We start from the raw sequence: 21,220 nt of genomic DNA on the forward strand, positions 1-21,220 counted from the left end.
CAGCAAGCAGCAAAAGATGGCATAAGTTTGCCAGTTTGCTAACGAATAAAGATGACATTAAAATAGTTTTCAGTAACTAAAAATTGACATTAAATAATGAAATTAAGGCAGATACATTTCGGCCCTCATTCAATATTTTCGACATAATTCTGCTTCGATGCTTGACCACTTAATTGCTCGGCACTCAACCGTCGTGCTAAAACCTACATGAGACGCTGACCTGTGACCTTTCGGGGTGAAACAAAGGGAGAAGCATGACGTTGAGCATTGATTTAAAAAAATAAAATCCTGTCCATGTGCTGTGCTCATGGTCCCGTATTTTGTTTTGTTTATTTGTTGATATATATACGGTCATTATGGCTTCCAAGAAACTTTCTGGTGTTAAAAGGAAATGAAAAAGAAAAATAGTAATAACGATCTAATAAAAAAAATTATTTCCAAGAGAAAGGAAAACTAATAACAGCAATCGAATAAAAAAAATATTTCCAAGAAAAAGGAAAACTAATAACAACAAGTCGAATAAGAAAAATTATTTCCAAGCACGAGAGTGGCAAACGTGTGTCTGAATTCATTCAGTGTAGCAAGGTTACATCGAGGATAACAACAATAATACTGAAACGCCAATAAAGAAGCTGATGTAAAAGATGTAAAACTTGTAAAAATTTGAAATTTAAGATTTTAGTTTTTAAATGTATAGTACTGTAAAGATTAAATTGTATTTTCAATAAAATATTTGAAACTAACCCAACTTAATGTTTTTTTTACATATGCCTTACTTTAAATATTGTTTCATACAAAGTAGATTTTGGCAGGATCTAGTGAAATCATTTACATATTTCTAACGGGTAAAACGTTCTCGGCACTTGAACTGATCGGCATTTGATAATTCTTCCAGAGCGGATTGTGGTCGGTTGCCGAGGTACCACAGTAGTTTGCATTGCAGTCGCAAAAATGGAAAATAAATCATTTGTATTTGGTTTGTCGTCTGTCCACGTCTTTGTCAGTTTTCCCCAGAGAGAGTATTTTCATATTTATTTATCCGTCAGTTACAGAAAAATAGAGTATTTTATTTTTTACATTTATCTATTTATCAATTACCCAAGACACAGCGTTTGTCTTTTTATGTTTATCTACCCATCAGTTACCTGAAAAAAATAGAATGTAAGTGCGTGTGGGTGTGTGATTGCCTGTATCCTTTATCTTTCTTTCCTCTCTCTCTCTCTCTCTCACACACATATATATATATAAGAAAAGGTCTGCGTACCTTCACTTCCATGCTGAACCAGCGCCAACACCACCATCAGCGACACCACCAGATGCTGCCCGACAACCTCCATCATGGCTCACACCTCTCCGTCATCTGCAATGGAGACAGTTCATGCCAGTAGACAAAATGAGCAACGTGTGTGTGTGTGCACGTGGAGATTGTATGTCTATCTGTCTGTGTCCTTTTGTGTAGGTGATGTCCATTTTTATTCCACCATGGGAATTGTTCGTTAATGTTTATGCATTTATGCGCCTGGGTGCTCCTGCATTCCTACTCCTCTTGTTTGACATTCCGGTTACTCGGTAAACATTTATTTGGGTAGATGGACGAGAGTTCTACGAGAGCCTTACAGACTTGGTTAGAAGGCCTGACGACTAGACCGACTTTAGACTATACTGTCACTTGTACAGGCTAGCAATAGCTCATGGCCATCCCAAAGAAAAATGTCATTTCGTTGGATTTCAAACCTATTTTTCCTAGGGTCTGTTTCTCCAAGACGCTTTGCGTTTGGTCACAGGAAACACGAAATAAAAGAAGCGCTTTCTTCAGAAGATATTTTCGAAAGAAAGCAAACAAAAACAAACTCCAAAACCTTTCTGCAGGCGATACCTAAGGTTCAAGGGGAGAAAAACAGTTTTCTCTTCCTCGTCATTAAAAAAGCATTTGCGGGAATTTTTGGATTTTCCAGAAGATTCTCTCCCTGACTAATCCCAACAAGGAAATACTTTTTTTAAAGGAGAAAGCGTTCACTTTCTTTGGCTAACTGCAAAGAAACGCACGCCATTTGTTATTCTAATGAGAGTGACCTTTTCTTGATGTTGTAACGGTATTTTGGAACTGGCGTGGGGAGAGTGGCTTGGTGCACTGGCATCTTAACGGGCAGGAATATTTATGAGAGAGCCAAGATTTCAATCATATTTACGACAGTGCTCCTGTAGAAATGCCAAACCTGGCTATGCCGTGTCTCAGAACACATTTCTTTTCTGATAATCTCGACCATAATTCCCACAGTGTTCTAGGAATGCCAAGTAGGGCTATTTAATTGTGGAATAAATTTCTTATCTTAGAACCAAAGTGACATCGAAAGTGATATTCTTGAGCGCATATCGGTAGTAGAGAAGGAGGACTTGGAAGATCTTGTTGTTGCGACATCACTGGGACCGAAGCAAGTATAATCTGGACTTGGATCACATCTTAACCCCACCAATCCTGTCGAAAGGTGGATTGATGCTGTCACAGGTGTCAACACTGAAGCTGTAGTCAAACATCACTTGAATATGATCTGGCCCAGAGCAGGGAATAACGGATGATGCTGGCAACCCATCCTTACCTCACCCACGCTGCAAAAATCGAGGAAGTCGAGGTTTGTCTTGTTTTTGCATAAACTAGTTGCACCGTGGGCAGACTCGTGAACGAGTCCGTGTTTTTTTAAAAGGTTCTAATCCTAGCCGGATAACAAAGCCTCGGGGAACTCATTATCGAGGATGACAAGTAGGTGTTTTCATTAGATTTGTGTGTTTTCCGAGCTCCGGAAATGGCGGTTTTTCCTTGCTATAAGCGACATCTTTATGTAAGCCTCGAGCGAGTTGCAACCCTTGCAGCTCTCGTCGTTGTCATTTTGTCATGGTAAAAAAGGGAGAATTTTAACCGACATTAGATGCAAGGACATGAATGAGTGAAAAAAAGTTTGTCTACAGGTTTGTTAATTATGGAAACTGAAATAAAGTATTTCATGCCACAGCCACACACACTCAAACATGGGCAAGTGTTTCTTGGTTTCATGCTTTAGACAAACGTATTTCACAAAAGCAACTAGGTGGATGACACGGATGTGCTCACATCACGTGGTATATGTTTTCATTGTTTTGCCCTACTCACCATCCTCTGTATAACTCGCCCTACTCACCATCCTCTGTATAACTCGCCGTACTCACCATTCTCTGTATAACTCGCCCTACTCACCATCCTCTATATAACTCACCCTACTCACCATCCTCTATATAACTCACCCTACTCACCATTCTCTGTATAACTCGCCCTACTCACCATCCTCTATATAACTCACCCTACTCACCATCCTCTATATAACTCACCCTACTCACCATCCTCTGTATAACTCGCCCTACTCTCCATCCTCTATATAACTCGCCCTACTCACCATCCTCTGTATAACTCGCCCTACTCTCCATCCTCTGTTAACTCGCCCTACTCACCATCTCTATATACTCACTTACTCACCATCCTCTATATAACTCACCCTACTCAATTCTACTCTATCCTCTCTATAACTCGCCCTATTCATCCTCTATTATAACTCCCTACTCACCTCCTCTATATAACTCGCCCTATCCTCTATATAACCTAACTTCACCATCCTCTATAATCACCCTACTCACTCCTCTATTAATCACCCTACTCACATCACTGTATAACTCCCCTATCACCATCCTCTATATAACTCGCCCTACTCACCATCCTCTATATAACTCACCCTACTCACCATCCTCTATATAACTCACCCTACTCACCATCCTCTATATAACTCCTACTACCACCATCCTCATATATACACCTTCACCATCCTCTATAAGCCTACTCACCATCCTCTATATAACTCGCCCTATTCACCATCCTCTGTATAACTCGCCCTACTCACCATCCTCTGTATAACTCGCCCTATTCACCATCCTCTGTATAACTCGCCCTACTCACCATCCTCTATATAACTCGCCCTACTCGCCATCCTCTGTGAGCGGTCCGGTAACCTGATTTCTTACAGGATCAGGCCGGCCATCGCTGGCAATCGCAGCTTCTACGCGATGAACGAGAAATTAACTGCTGCAAGGGAAAGACAACTGACCGGTGAGAAGGGAGACAAGCGGGGATCACAGACTTAGCTGCAATCACGAGCGATAGGGTCCGGTAGAGGGACGACAAGAATGATGAGCAGGATGCTGGGCTATTTAGATAAGTTCTGATGTAAGTAATATATGTAAAGACAGAAGCACACGCATGCACACACACACACTCACACAAACACACAAACACACACACACGCGCAGCACCATGACAGTCTGACTGCCGTTATTTCAACTGTCGCACTTCAGTCAACACCACCCTTTAGACAAAATCAGAATTTCCATGCTCGTTTACTTTATTTCTTTCTCTTGTTTTTTTCTTTTTTGTCCATCTGCAGCTCGGAATCCTACTCGCAATAAATCTTCTCCTCGCCTCAAAGCGGGAATTTCGATTAGCGGGATTTTGTGATGGAGACGAGATAGAGGCTGGCAGGAGCTGCAGGAGCTGCAGCAGTCATAAACCTCTGAATATCAACACCACGGACAGACAGCTGTCTCCAAGGTCTCCTCCCTGAAGATCAGATATTCGACTCTTCGTAATCTTTTGACATGAGCAGCATTGCACCGTAATGGCGTTTTATTTTTCAAAGCTTGATGTTTGCCGGGGTAACGATGATGTGGAGGGTTGCTTCTATTTATATTGGATCCTCCTGCGCACACAGCTGACAAAACAAGAAACTGGTGAACGCAGAAATGTAAGGGAAGATGGAGTTTTATAGAGTGCTGCAGTGTGTGTGTGTGTCCGTCCTCAATGCACATCCACGCATATGCAATACAAGTGCCAGGAAGACGTGAGAGAAGGAAGAAAAAAAAATATAAAAATAAACAGACCCGAGAGTGCACTTCTTTAAACGCAAATGCAATTTCGTTTTGGATTGCTTGAATGTGTGAGTGTGTGTTGGGGGGTGAGGGATGAGAGAGAAAAAAAGAAGGGAGAGATAGAAAGAAAGAGAGTTGCAGTAAAAAGATGTGTGACTAAAGTCAGACTCTTTGCCTAGGTCATACGCTATTATTCCTTTTGCAAGTATGTAAAAGAAAGAAGAAAACGTGAGAACGAATGAACAATCGATTGAAAGAAAAAAAGTAAAGACAAACAGCGGACAGGCAGGCATCGAGACAGACAAAGATAACAAGCATGTAACAAAACTCGCAGTTCATTCAATGTTTGTTTCCAGTCTTCTATTTCGATCGGTCCTATTGTGTCTGTGTTTGCTCACCAGACACAGAGCGTGTTGACTGATCAATAATGTTTCGTTCATACGGATGTAAGGTTTGGGACACGTAAAAACAAACAAATAAACAAAACTCCGAGCTTCTTTGCCATTTCAACCACTGATGTAATAGCTTAGTTGATTTTATCTGAGTATATCGGACTGAAATTTTCACAACAAATTGATTCCATGTTTTAATGGTTTATTTTTTTAAATCAGATACAGTCATTACTCTTGGTTGCAGGAGAGAAAGGAGCCTCGGGGCTATTTATGACCCTTGACATGATCATCCATCTCAGCTCTGCCCTTATCTACCCCTCGCAGGGTTCAAATTTCCGCGATGCTCCTGTACGACCGGGGCGGGGCAAGGACCTGACCAATCACCGCCGAGCATTCCAGCAGGTCCGCGCTGAGATGTTTATAGCGCCAAAACTTAAAGACCAACCTAAATGGTTTGCATTTTATTACAGATATTTTTTAAAAATCGAGATTCGAAAGGTTTCCCACGTGACAAGTAGATCATACAACAACAGCTCACTCTTCTGGAAGGACCTTAACCTGGCCTCGACATAATTACCAGTGCAGGTCGCCCCACCAGGAGTCGAACACCACTCAATAGCTCGACTGTCTTTTTATGGCAGAAGACAAGGACCTCCACGCAGCCTGTCACCGTGACATTCGATCTGTCAACAAGAAATGACAGACTGACAATGTCAGGCCAAGCTGGTGGGCTCAGTGACAAGTGTTGCACGTGACTGACAAGCCATGAAAGCAGCTGCCACTCAGAGTCTTTTCTTTTCAGGAACAATACCAACTCGGCGAGGAATCCCCGGAGAGGATGCACTAAATGACTTATTTTGCAAAAATAGAAGTACAACAGGTTCCTCACAAACGTTTTCGTTTTATTGATATCCTCCTCTGACAATGTATAGAGTTCTCAGTCTGTAGACCTACACACACACTGTAGAATGAGTAAACATCACATTGACAAACATTTTCGCTGATTAACTGTTCATAACCAAGCACAAACGATGCAATCTCTCTCTCTCTCCCCCACTCTCTCTCTCTCTCTCTCTTATGTTTAAACTGAAACGATTTATTTTGAAACAAATATTTGATTTTCCTCCTCAACTTTATCCCCCAGCTACGGTCATGAGCTCGAACATACCAAAATAAAAAAGTTGTCATTGTCATTTTTTCTCCGTCCAAAGTTTGTGCCAAGTTTTTAAAAAGACCAGACCTTGCACAAAGTTTGTCTTCGGTAGTAAATTCAGAGATATTTATGAGAATTGTAACCTGAGAGTAGAAAAGCTAGAGGCAGCCACCCAGCCGTCCGGTAGTGTAGTGGGTAAAATGCTCGCTTGTCACCCATGCAGTGAGAGTCCCTGGGTTCAATCTCGTCTCGGAACATTTTCAGAATGCGACATCTATTCGCAGGGCAGGCAGTCGGTACTCCAGGTAATCCAGTTTCCCACCTACCCTCTCTCTCTCTCAGTGCAAAATCTCTTCTAGATAGAAACACTTTCCTTACAAAGCAACCAGCCATCCAGTTAGGAGGGCGTGGGAGCAGAAACCAAATAATTGAAGGAGAATAGGAACATAGGTACAGGGCTGGGTACTGTAGCTTTAGTTGCTGACACGGAGTAAACACACACACACACACAAGAGAGAGAGGAAGAGCTGGATATAACTCACACGATTATCGAATAGGCCTGAGAGAGAAAGAAATGAGCAGAAAAGATGTTTGTGCAAAAAAAATTAAATAAAAAAAACTTTGCAAATGCAAGTCGCCCACACACCCCAGAGGGAACTGCAAACACCGGGCGTTGAGTGATACCAAGATATGCCCTCGACACACGCAACAGACGAACCTGAAGATCAAAACATCCCCACAGCTCACACCCCTGTCACCCAGCACCCTCCCCCCAAACACACACACAATGCGCGAGCAATAACAGAATGGAGGAAACAGTAAGTAAGAACTGCTCCTCTAACCTTCCCTGTCGAGAAGAAAATTTGATTTATTGGGTTCTAGGGAAAAAGAATCAGATGTCTAGACACTTCTTATAAATTAACTGTTTGGCCTGATCAATAACGACTACAAAAAGTATGGTGGCAGCTATTTTAGACTGGCGGGTAGTCTCAGAAAAAAATATGATGAGTAAGAACTATATATATACGTAGTGATAGGATAATTAAACTATTTAAGTCTACCTGTTCCGAGTAAACAGTACAAATCATACTTCTTTTAACCTTTTAACCTCACTACCCTGGTCAAGATAGATTAATTGGTGTCTAAACAACATTCCAGGTGTTGAATTTACTTTTATTGTTTATATTTCTATCAGTGAAGCACATTATTGTTGTTTAATATGTTTTGTATCATGGCTCAATATTTTATGTTCTGTGCTTGGAAAGAATTAAAGATGAGTCTTTGTTGGAAAAAATGTCCTACAGTGAGCAGCACTTCCTTTTCTCAGTATTGATAACCTACACAGGTGTGTTACATGAATGTGTACATATAATCAATTATTACATTCTGCATTTTTTGAAACCCAGGTGTTGGTGCTCAGACAGTGAATGCATGTTATGTGTTTTTGTTGACCCAACTGCTGATGTTCTGCTGTATGTAATTATTTATTTAATTACTTAATTTATTTGCTTCCCAATTCTCGTATTTTGCAGAACCAACGGAGGTCATCAATGGGAGAAAACACTTGCCCTTTCTTACTCATTTTTCTCTTCTGCTTTTCTTAGCGAGATCCTTCCCGTCTATCACTTTCTTCCTCGACCCCTACCCCGTAAGTCATCTTCCCTTCTCCTCCCCATCCTGTGCCGCACTATTTCGGGAGTGTGTCGTCTGCCGCAAATCCTCCACTCAGGCTGAGGCTAACTAGACCGTCAGGCGAGGTTCTAGCGGCTGCCAGGCCAAAGCTAACTTGCCTGGCCGCTAGGTTAATGAATGTCTGGAGAGGTTCCAGGCGCGGACACTGAAGTCAGGTCTGAACATATTCTGGCCTCCAGTCGCCACCTCTCCCCAGCTCCAAGTCTCTCCCACCACACCACCCGTCTCTTAGCCTCCATCGCCAGCCAGAGCCTCGTACTCGTCCAAACGCTCCTCTCACCCCCTGCTTCCTTTTTTTGCTCAACAGCCAATCAATAGATCGAAGTGGCAAGGCAAGTTGCTATTTTTAACACCTGTTTGCTTCCTAACTCGGAACAGAGGGTTGGGTAGGGGCGAGTAGGTGTAGACACTGATTTTTTTCCACTTGTGATGTTCGAAACACACTTTGTGCATGCACTGTGTGTGTGTGCGCGCGCTCGCGCTTTTACATAGTTATGTAGATAATCTAAGCACGACAATCTAAACGAGAAAGAAAGAGTAGGAAGAGTTCACGATAATACACACCACCATCTATTATTGCCGGTGGTAACAGGTACCCGGATTGAGCGAGTGGTGTTCCCTTCTCCTGACAGGCTGTCAGCGCACAATGCAATCTAGTGGACCAGATCAATGGAAGGAGGTAGGGGAAGGTAGAACCAAAGTCACCCTTGGCTGTTGGTGGTGAAAGGGAGATATATATACCTTCCTCTTCCTCTTGTCTTTTGGTGTCTTCTATAGAATACTCTCTCAAATACGACTTTGCGTAGTAGAAACATGTCGCAAAGCGCTCCAGCCAAACCTACCACCTTCCCGAAGACAAGAAGAGTGGTCCTGTCAAATTTAAATTGGTGAGGATCAGACCACCGATGTGGATTTGCATTGGTCTCTCTCTCTCTCTCCCATACACACATCAAAGAAGGTAAACACCGTATTTTTTTTTATTCGATTATAAGCTCAAAATTCTTGACCACTGTGCCCCATTTACCATCCCGCGATCACGGTCAGTAGAACTACCAGACGGCTTGGACCACGTGACGTGTGGGCCGGCGCCGCTCCGGAAACGCGAAGAGAAAGATTTAATAAGCTTCAGACGGCACACTGGCCTCTGGCCACTAGTAGGTCAATCAGGTCAGTTTTCCATTTATTTTGCTTATTTTTTCCTCCTCTAACCAACAGAGCCCAAGATTGGAATAAGCAATTCATAGGTTTGGACTTCCATCATCCATCATCATCCATCATCATCATCATCCCTTCCATAACTGGAACCGGCTTGATCTGGACCAAGCCATCCCGCCCGTCGGGCCAACCCGTTGGTACTTGTCGTCGGGAGATGAGGGGCGGGGATTCAATGAGGCACAGCAGCGGCGAAGGTTTGCCAAGGAGGACGGTCTTCGAGGTCTTTTCACTGTGCGACCTGTCCACTCTTCGTTCACGTTCGCCAAGCCAATCTTTTTTCATTCTACCTCGAGTCCGTCCTCCTGTCGCATGTTCCTGGGAGACCGTCCTCGGCAAGGCGTCAAGTCTCGCAGCATGGCTGAACTAAGTCCGTTTTCGTCGTTTGACGATGGGTAGCAACGGTTCTTGTTAACCCACCAGCATGGCGATTGCGTACGAATTCGTTTGCTTTATGTTCTTTGAACGAAATAAGGTGAGGTTTCCTTAACCACTTGGTTTCCAGGTCACCTTCTCACAGAAAACAATGCTAGACTCAACCGATGGACTGAGTACTGCGAAGACCTATACAACGTCCAGCTGAAGCAGTTGAGTAACCACAATTTAGTAAACACGAAACTTTCAGCTGTCTGAACTACACACAAACATGACGAAGTAAAATCGACCTCTTGTGCTTCAAGGACTCTGGCAGCTCGTCAGAAATAGAACTTGTCATCGAAACGACAAGAAAAAAAAAAAAAGCAAACATCTTGATCCTCTTCCATCATTCAGACTATTAGTTACAACACAGGAACTCACAATAAATACCATCTTTTAAAGGCAAATAAGATTCCACGTGTTACATTATTGATGTCTGGCCGGATCGCACGAAGTCATGTCTTATTTGTGTGCTTAACAAAGCATGTGGAACTTGTGAAATTTATGAATCCTTTTTTTGTACAAGGAAAAGAACAGATAAAAATAATCACGCAATCTCAGTCTGTGAAACAGGCCTGGAGGCAGTTAAAACGAAGTTCTCGATTCTGTGGTAGAAGAACTGGATGGGTAGTGGGCAAAGCTTATGAATAACCCCCATGCCCTTGCTAACAGGCCATACGGGCTTTCCGGAAAACAGATAGGTTCTCTTGACTGAGATGTATCGCTTGGGGAGACAATGCTGTCTTAAATGTCAAGAGGAAGCGTATGTGGGAGGCAGCAAAATCGCATCTTCTTGCAGCAGCAGCAGCCAGGGACAGCTATGGCCATCTTCCAGAACTTATTGATTTCTGGAAAAACGCTGTTGCTTCTGGCATTGACACCGGCTCAAGAAATCAGTGGCCGCGAACTTGGCGCTACACCACGTGATCTCCAGGTGGTCAGGGGGCGACTTTATTGTCGGTGCTGAACTCACTCACAGGGATGTCCCCCAAAATTGCTTTCTGCCGTAAAATGCTGGCCTCCGTTGAAGAATCTTTTTTTTTTCGTCCAAAGTAAAGAAAGAAGAAAAATGACTCTTGAGGAAGGTGTAAACAAAAAGAAATCATCTTTGAGGCTAGAGTATACATCTCGACCTGTCTTGCTTTCCCACCTTCATCCACCATACATCCTCTTCACAGTTTGCAATCTCGGAACACACACACCAACCTAACTCAGTTCTGATGAGATATAAAAAAAAATTTAGGTACAGAGAATCTGTTTTATTTTGGGTGATAAAATGATGTTTCTTTAAAACAAGTAGGCACAGAGAGGTCAGGACTAGCAGGGCACAGAGAGGTCAGGACTAGCAGGGCACAGAGAGGTCAGCACTAGCAGGGCACAGAGAGGTCAGCACTAGCAGATCACCGTGACCCACGTGACATCATTATCTCAGACAGGAATGCTGTGGCGAAGACGTGAAGTCATCGGCAGCACAGTGTAGCCATCTTATAATCAATGAAAGTGGAAACAAGCGGCAGGCCTGGTCAGTCACGTGACAGCATTTCCTCCTCCTCCTCCCTTCTCCTCCTCTCCCCGTCATTTAACGACTCGCTCGTGTAGCCTTCAGTGTCCTTCGAATACTGTCTCTTTACCTTTTATCTTCTTCACCCAATGTCAAATGTCACCCTGAGTGTTATCTTGTTCCTCGAACAGTTAAAATTCTTCAAAGTGTGGCTTTGTCCATTTTATTTCCGATATTTATTCCGGTGATAGTTTGTACCTCCTATATAGCGCATGAGCACTCCTATCTGACTTCCATACATTAAAGTGCCTGAAACTACTTGGAGCTGACTAGACACACCCCTTCGTGTGCGATGAAGAAAAAACTTTCATGTGAATCTGAACATGATCTATGTCGTGTGGCTTTATATGCGGCATCCGTTTAGAACGATTTTGTCCTTCACACATTCATGGTCTTGTCCAGCTTGTCATTAAAGTCATACAAGTCTTCTTTCTTCAGGTGGTTTCATCCCTATTTTTTGTTTTTGTTTGTTTAATCGTCACTTTTCCCTAACCAACATACATGATGATGGTTGTGACTGTCTTCCTGATACTCGACTTGTACACTAACAGTATCAGTCCTGCTTCTCATATTCATTCAGTCTTTCATTCACTCCCCTATATAACTATACTCGTCTGTCATTATCTTTTCACCTCTTACTATGGACATAACATGATTGACGCTAGACTTCTGCCTCATACCATACCTATACCTCACACAATACCGTTCATAATGAAATGTATTTCCAGGTTTGTTTGCATGTAACTCTATCTCAACATCCATACACGTGACGTCACAAGCACCTATAAACAAACTGTTGCTGAGGCAAACAAAAGAGGAAAAAACAGCGGTCCATATTTTTAAGATGGGCATCCGTCCTTACTTCCAAGAAAGGCATCAAACGGTCCTTACTTTCAAGAGAAGCCTAAAAGATGTCCTTATTTTCAATAAAGACATCAAACAAGTCCTTATTTTCAATAAAGGTATCAAAGAAGAGTTCTTATTTCAATAAAGACATCAAACAAGTCCTTATTTTCAATAAAGACATCAAACAAGTCCTTATTTTCAATAAAGATATCACACAAGTCCTTATTTTAGTAAAGGCACCAAACAAGAGTTCTTATTTCAATAAAGGCATCAAACAAGTCCTTATTTTCAGGCACAAAAATAATGCGACTAGAAGAAAGGTGAAGTTTAAGAGTCAACACACAATCAGGACAATGGTGGGAACTTGTGGTTCCTGACAGGACACATCCAGGACACATAAGCCAGTACAGTTCTGGACACAGGACAGGACACGGCGCTGCTGGAGCTGAAAAGATGGCGGCAGCAGGCAGGTGGTCGATGTCGGCTCCAGTTTCTCTGTCCACAAAAGTCGGGAGTGCGCCTTTATGATTTGCAAACCTCGACCCTCTCTTATCGACCGTCACGTGGACTGGATGTAACGGCCGCCTGGAGACCACAGTCTTGGCAACCAGTCTTTCACGGACACGGAGCCTTAGCAACCAAATGCTGTCAGGCGTGTGCCTGGCCAAACAGTCTTGTACGGACATCAGTCTTAGCAATGATGTGTGTACAGATGGGAGACTTAGCAATACTTTACAGACGGGAACCTTAGCAATGATTAGCAATGAGATTTATACAGACTGGAGTGTCAAAACGAGGCTTGTATCCTCTCTTCCCATTCCATCTATAGTCAAGGAAAGGCATCAGGAAATCACTTTTTCGTAATCTCATTCTTCAACATCTGTTGGAGTGGAGCCGCTCAGTGACACCGTTAAATCAAAGAACAGCGGCCATCATCAGGCGCTCACACTCACGCACACACCTACGCACCTCCGCGTAAAACACTCGCCGTCCGCCCACGTGTTCCGTCCTCATTCAAACATAAAAGAACGTTTGTGACATGGAGCATTAGCAGTGATTTGAGATTACAGATGTCTGCACACGAGAGGTTTGGGCCACAAACTTGTATTTTCCCCTTCCGAACATATTCCATTCGAGAAGGTATCTCTTTGCTTACTATATTTGTAAACAATGATATTTAAAGACAAAGCTCATTAGCAACACAGTTTATTCAGATTACGTTTTCTAGTAATAAGTTTCCTTCCTTTTGTGAAATAAAATAAATTGTATACTTTATGTAACTAGAAAATTATAAAATGCTTCTCTCCTCCCGGATAAAGTTTTTCTAAGATGTGATATAAGCACGCTTTATAATTATTACAGGATATTTCAAGGACGCTCAATAAGTTTTAAAATAGACACAATGTTCCGTTTGTATCATGTATTTTAAATTAAGTTTAAAAAATTTCAAAATTGGTTTAGCGGGTAAATAATTTACTTGTATGGCTAGACAAGATGGCTATACCAACAAAAATATCGTGTGGACATTCACCATGGTCAGATTACACTGAAAGGAAGGAGTGTGTAAGGAGACCCAACTATCAAGTAGCGGGGCAAGCAGTATTTTATATTTTCGCGGTCAAACTTTGTTGTCTTGAGCCCAAAAACCTCGATTGCTGAACATATTTTTTGTCCTGCAAGCGACTTGTCTCAGGCGAAAGGTGAGGCCAGAGAAAGACTCCAAAGACCATCGATCCACACTCTCTCTTTCTGTATTTTCCTCCAGGCTCCAGGTTTATAACCAGCTTCGATACAAAGAAGAAATTAATGGAATACTTTGGTCTAAAAGCCGCCGGGCTTCGTGTTCCCCACACCCCTTCCCCCCAGTAATGACATCAGTTTCCATTCTTTTCTTCTTCTATTTTAATGTGAATTCTTGCTTCTCCTCCATCCCCAACCTCTAGCAACTACACCTCATTTGAGAAGGAATTTTTCTAGTTGTGTATCCTATATTTTACACAGTAAACACGTAGGGAAGCTGGGTTTCATTGATTTGTTCACTGGATGTAATCTGTCACAGAATTCCTCACAGACTGCCAGCATCCCACAGCGGAAACCCCAAAGACATGGCGACTTGTTAGAATGTGGTCTGTGAACTCAATTATGTATGAGTTTGCCAGGCAGTATCCAATGGTGAGCCAGCCAACCGCTGATATGAACAGTGCCTTCTGCTCCAACTCTTATCTGAACATTTGCTGTGAACACAGGGCCTGCACTCTCTCTCCCATAATAGTCCCTGAGCGAGGACAGTCTTCACAACACTGGCTCGTGTAATTAAGATCTTTTACTAACAGCTTTTTCATCCCTTCCTTCAAAGACTCGCTTTCCTTCGGTCCCATTACTATTTATAGATACTTCCTAAAGTCTTGTGTGTGTGTGTGCGTGTCCTCTCTCTCTCTCACACACAAACACCAAGTGGAGGTAATCCTCTAGAAAACGTCACAGCCTAGTGGCAACTGCCTTTCCAGAAAGTCTGTGGACCGTGGAATCGAGTCTGGTTGTCAAGGCGCCGAGCTGTCCTTTTCACGGTGTTGCAGGGAGCTGGGAGTGGTGTCCCCTGATGATCGATACGTGAAGGTAGAGGTGGGAACGAGAGAGGGAGGGGTTACAGCGGCAGGAAGAAGAGAGACGATGACTCTTGCTCCCTACGTGCCGGTGACGTATGTGGGCGTGCTGCGCAGGAACGGAAGAAGCTGTCACGTGATTATACCCCAGGCGAGTCGTGACTGAAGCACGGGGGACGTCGTTGACCTCTCATCATCTCTCACACACTTTCTTTCTTTGTCTTTCTCTCTCTCTCACACACATATCTTCGGCCTGACTGGCATGTTGTGAGTTCTCAGACCTCACGAGACAGAAAGCAGTGATAAATCGCGCCACGTAGTCAGATCACAGATATGAGCTACTACTTACAGTCCCCCTCCCACACTCACTCCCACCCTCGTGCCCTAGTTTAGAAGATATGTGTCAAGTGTTCATCGCCAGGCCCCAGGTGGTGTACATCTAATAACGAACCTGCCCAGCGAACATCGAGTTTCAGAATTGTAACACAATTTTTTTTTTTTGGCTTTGATCATAGGCTTTTGAAAAGCAGAGAAATTGAGAGTGGCTGTCCAGGATAAATTTACGCATGCGCGATGCCATCTGACCTATGTCGATCGACCACAGCCTCTCACGCCTTCGTTGACCTTTTGCACCATCGCGTGACCCGCGTTCTTCAGTCGTCCCTCCGAAAAGTTTGTGCCTCGATACACATCCTATACCTTCTGCAGCTGCATCGGAGGATGAGGATTCCTCACACTGCTCATCCTCGCTTCCACCCGTCGGAACACCCGACCATTCGTTTCCATACGCCAAGGATGTGTGTGTGTGCGATGTCCGAGTTATCAACTTCCTCGATCATTTTGTATTTTCCTCAGTTTCTTCACTAGTCATCGCCCTCGACAGATTTCTTCCAATCGACCTGGCAAACAATCTGTGGCTAGTAACAATGAATCGACATTGAGTGGTCTATTTTCTTCCCGTCATGAGAGTGTTGTGACATGTCTAGCAGCTGGAAATTCCAGAGGCGGATGTGGCAATGTTGGATGGTGGTGATGTTAGTGATTTTCTGGGATATTGTCAAGATTGTTTTAACCCCAGTTTAACCAGGATTTTGGGACAGAAAGGATTTTCCCCAATGTTAACCCCAAACTCATGATCATATTACCCTTGTGATGTCGCCAGCCACCCGCCTCACGCTGGACGGTTGGAGTTGACATAAGACAACTGGGACATTAGAATGTACTGAACGACTCCGGATATGAAAATATGAGGGAATGTGGACTGCTACTTTTCAGACAGGGGAGAACAAGAGTCTGCTTATTCATCTTCTGGTATTGACATGCCTGACTGGCGGTATTTGCACCATGAGCTGACTCACGGCGCCAGTCGACAGTCGATGCAGGTGTAAACTCCGATAAGACAAAGTCGTTTGGTCACAATTAGAGATTTCGCACACATTATCAATCAAACTCTGCTAGGACTCTATTTCTTTTTTTAAAAAAAATCGAAAGCACTGAATTTATGGTTCTAGCTCTGCCGATGGGTGAGGCTTGATAATGTAAACTTGTTCATGTACAATCCTGACGTCAATGAATCTGTCTCTATGCGGGTTATGTCTGTAGTTGTGTTTCTCGAGAAAGGAGGATAAGTATTCAAGCAGATTTCATGAAATAGTATCTTGCACTGAGTTTTTAAAAAAATAGCACTCCACTATTCCTTTAAAATAGTGAGAAGCAAGGGAGGTAAAAATCGCTTAATTTACTCGTACCTGGATCGAATTAAATCAAATTACACCTTGAAATAGGAAACTTTGTTGCTTCTCAACCTATCAAGACAGGGAGGCAATTAAAAAGGCAGTTCAAAAAGCACCGACGAAAGAGGCAGATATCTTTCTAGATTTTTAGCGGATTTTTAAAGGGGAAAATAAGTGAAATGGTGTGTTGCGTTTGAGCGCTATACGGACATTCTGAATCATGTCGTTTTGGATAGAAAACAATCTTTTGACTTACAATTACATTTAAAACACAGGCTTCAAATATTGTATTGCCGAGTGCCGTCTCTAAGCCCTCGTTCACGATAACTAACAATCTCCTGGATGAAACTTGTCGAAATGCTGGAAATTGTGCAGTGATGAATAACAGCACAGTGATGAAAAGCTGAAGGAATTGTTGGAGAAAACTGGCCTGATAAAGAATGAGGGGAGTGAAGGGTTGATGTTTTAATGCTACATCACGGCAAGGCAGCCAGTCCTGTAAACAGATGCCAAAAGCAGAATAAAGAACAGCGTGCCGAGACGAGAGCTGAACCGAGGACAGCCAACCCTCACTGCATTGGTGACAGACTCTAACAGTTGCAACACCGGGCCGCCTAAAAAATAATAATACAAACAATAACACAGAGGTAATGTGGCTACTTCATGCTTCCACATGGTAATGGCTATGGAAGACGTTGTCAAGCCAACGATTTCTAAGAAGTGGGAAAAAAAACTGCTGACAGTTTTGCAGCATCGCTCGACATTTGTCTTGTCAACCTGGGTCCTCCGCAACTCTGCTGACATTGCCTCAGCATCACTCGACATGATTTTTTGACCAGTGGACCCGCCTACATCACGAGTAGTAGGTCGGTTTGTTTTCTTTGCAAAAGAGTCCGCGGACTTGACGGTCTTCATGCGTTGACTGTCGCTAAACGGTCTTTCGCAACACGAAATTTTGCTCGGGAATGATTTCTAATTAGTCAGCATTTATAATTTAAACCCAGCTTACCACACCACTTGCTCTTCCCTTTGAATCTTTCGGCAATTTGTCTCTAAACTTGCGCTAAAACAAAAGCGCAAAGTCATTTAAGACAGAAACGGACCGATGTTTATTTATTTATTTTTTAAATAAAATGTATGATGTGTAAAAGGGTGATCAGGGAGAATACCCGCCATCACGCGCCATTGCAAGCCGAATTTGTGCGGATGATTTTTATCGAAGTAGAAAATATCGACAAGTCTTTGATGAGAGGGACAATGACAATAAAGACATAGCACCTGGCTACTGGTGGTCCATTCGTATCCCACAACAGTTTGTAATATTACACATCTATGAATGCCAATCATGCCGATCTTGCCAACAAAAGTAATTAAATGCAAATGTCTGGTGTCTTTCAAAACTATAACGAAAAAAGGAAATATTACTCTGTAATCAATTATTTTTTGCAGTCAACCTTCGGGAAAATCAGAGCAACGAGACCAAGAGAGAGACAGAAACAGATTTGTTTTCCTATCCTCCAAGTCCCATCCACTATTGACAAACCTTGGTGTACTAAGACCAGCATTAAACTTTCATGAATGCGTGCTAGAAACTTTTTGTAGCGACTTCAAGTACGCTATGTATGTACATACCCTTTCCGCATTTTTTTTTAAAAATGTTGCCAGTTTTTTTACATTTATTTTCATGACTTTTATTGATGTATTAGTTTTAGTAGCTTGGCAAACATTTTTTCCTTCTTCTGTGGAAGGGCAATATGGGAAAACACGTCTGCGTATAGCCTTACAGTAAATAAAAAATATTGTTGACACCCTCTCCTCTCCTCTCCCTCATCCCGTGTGTGGTATCCAAGCAAAATGATTGACAGGCCTTTCAAATAAAAAAAGAAAACAAACTCCACTAAAGTCCTTTCTTAACCAGGCAAACTGCCAAAGAGAAAGTGCCCTCAAGGCTCTTTGCATGGGCAAATGTACTTGGATTGCAAACACAGTTGGACAAAGTTTCAACATCAGAATGTTCGCCTGAAACCCATCGTCCCCTGCGACCTTCTCACACAACTTTGCAGATCTTGGACAAACCTCTAGCCCCGCATCTTTAGAAGATTTTCCAGCCAGTGGCTCGCAGAATGTTTGGTGGCTCACCACCGAAGGGAGGACGATCCGGGCTCCCAGGTGCTGAGCTGACATCGCACTCAAACCCTCCTGCCTCCTGATCACACGTTTGTGATGATTGAAATACAGTCGATGGCACGAATTGCGGATATGCCTCGCGTGATCTTGCCACCCAGCTGTGTCCTCCGCTCGTCCACGCAGTGACAGGCTAAAAAAACACCAACTCGGTCGTTTGCACGCACAGCGCCTGGGGCACGAGCCGGTGTGCACGTGCAGTTTACCAACAAGAATACAGCGATTAAGTGCCGTTAATGTTTTGATCGATTCTAGAAACGTTTTCGTGACTTAGGGCAATCAACTACTTTCCACAAACTGCGAGAATCTCCTTTTCTGTTTTCCCCAAACTTGGCGAATATCCTTTTGTTTTTTCCCCAAAACTATGCGAATATCCTGTTCTCCAGGTACACGTGTACAAATATTCCCATGCTCAGGTCAAAGTCAACATGCAGAGGTCAGGGTTGTACACGGGTACACGGACATGAATGAAGGTCCCTGCACGGGTACATTTATGCTGTCAAGGTCTAAGCCAACTGAGAGCTGGAAACATATTGCGATGTCACGATCCTCACCTCATTTTTATTTTGTGTGCATGTAATAATTATAGGCATGTAGCTCGAGAATGGAAGATGGAAATTTTACCCAGAGTAGGGAAAATAGCATCTTGCACAAAGCTATGCCCGATTATTAGGAAAAATAATTTACACCACCTAGGTCCGTTAAGACTCGGTCAATAATCATATGACATCACAAACCACCCCAACAGTATTAAATAACAGGAAGCCTTGTAACTACCTTGATGGCAGAATTATTATGCAGGACATGGCACAGCCAGCAAAAAAAAAAATAAATAAATAAATAGTGCGTGTATTGTGATTATAATAAGCAGTGTGGAGAAAAACAGCATGGCTTGTTAGAATGATAATAAATTTACAGACTGTTTTGAATTCACATGAACTTTGTCGAAGAGCTTGAAAAGAGAGAGAGAGAGAGATTACCCCCCTCTCAAACCCAAACAAAAAAATAGAAACTGAGGAAAAATAGAATTGAGAACAGAAGCTCTGAAAGACAAAAGTCAACAAACTACAGAAACGGCAAATGCATTCTTTGATGGTCTGGACAAACAACAGGGAACAGGTGGGAGGAATAGTGATTGAAGTAAGTTTGGAACTAAAGTGGCAGGTCAAAAGTTTACAATAAAATTACTGTTGTACGAGAGTGCGGACCAAATTACCCAGTCTACTCCAAGTACAAAGAAATGGATGTTAATAAACACCAACTTTGGTAGTCCGAATAAGTGGCATAGTCTTTGTATTTCCACCGATGTTCCTGCTAGATTCTTGTTGATTTTTCTGTGACATTTTTCCTTCTTCCTTTTTCCGGCAAAACTTGAACCTTATTAATTAGTTGAACTCAACTTCCGCTTCTGTGCATCTTTCCGTAACATAACCTTCTCCCAGCTTCTTAATAACATTTTTTAGAGTTCTATATTATTAGCCGCTTATATTTTCATACAAACACCATCTCTGTGGTTCCATCTTAAGCTTTCATTCCTCACTCTACAATTTTTCTGTCTTTATTCCTATCTTCATTTCACCGTCTCTAATAAAGCACTCATCCAAAATGTCTGGAAACGGGGAAACGGCATCGCGAAAAGGCATCGGGAAATGGATCGAAATCGTCCATTCATGAACAGGAGGCCGGCACTGTTGTTTACCGGCATTCCGACATCGTCCACCAATCAATGAATGGGTAGACGGCCAACCTCTAGCCCCGATGAGCCCTTCTCCCTCTCATGCGTGGTCCCAGCGAACTGCTGGGAAGCTCACAGGAACTGGGTTGGGGTGAGGAGTGGTAGGAGTTGTTTGTGGGAGGGGAAGAGGAGATATCGCGCTCGTGCCATCAGTACCAGCACGCGGTCACGCGGTCACTTGGGTTGGCTAGTTAATGAATGATTCAGGACCCGCCGGCAGGTCGCGGACAAAACCATTACGAGAAACACATCCTCCCCTTCCCACAAACCCCGATCAGACAGGAAGCTGCCCTGTGCAGTCATATTTCAGAAGACAGAAGAACACACATCCATCTCTCTCCCACCCCCTCCTCTCTCAGCCCACCCAGTCACGCTTCCGTTCCCTCAGGAGACTCCTGTGGTGACATGATCCTGGGGTAGGATATAGTCTCTTTGATTAGATACCCAAGGTGGAATTTTACGTGCTCACTCTCTAACAACAGGCTACATCCGCTGTCCATCGGAAAAAAAAGTATTCACAAAAGCGATGAGCTATGTGCTGAGTCTTTTTTTTTTTTCTAGCTTTGATAGAAACTCCCTAAAGTTGCAAAGCACTTAAATGTGATAAAACTCTTATTGTCATAAACTTTGGTTCACATTCCCTATATGTTGCACAGCTTGCAGCTAGGGTTAAAGAAGAGGGTTGAATGTTCGATGGCACTACCTCTTGTATTTTAAGCGGAACCTATATATCTTGGGTGCCAGAAAC

General features: G+C 42.9%; 1 long non-coding RNA gene across 1 annotated transcript in view; it reads right to left on the reverse strand.

Annotated features, from left to right (window-relative positions):
• The window catches only part of LOC112554922, a 33,582-nt gene that overhangs the window by 6,238 nt on the left and 6,124 nt on the right, over positions 1–21,220 (reverse strand). The window contains exon 2 of the long non-coding RNA XR_003097348.1: positions 1,265–1,360. This is a non-coding gene — a long non-coding RNA (uncharacterized LOC112554922). The remainder of the gene's footprint in view (positions 1–1,264; positions 1,361–21,220) is intronic.

The sequence above is a fragment of the Pomacea canaliculata genome, linkage group LG14 (assembly GCF_003073045.1).
Source record: "Pomacea canaliculata isolate SZHN2017 linkage group LG14, ASM307304v1, whole genome shotgun sequence".
In the NCBI taxonomy this organism is placed as follows: domain Eukaryota; kingdom Metazoa; phylum Mollusca; class Gastropoda; order Architaenioglossa; family Ampullariidae; genus Pomacea; species Pomacea canaliculata.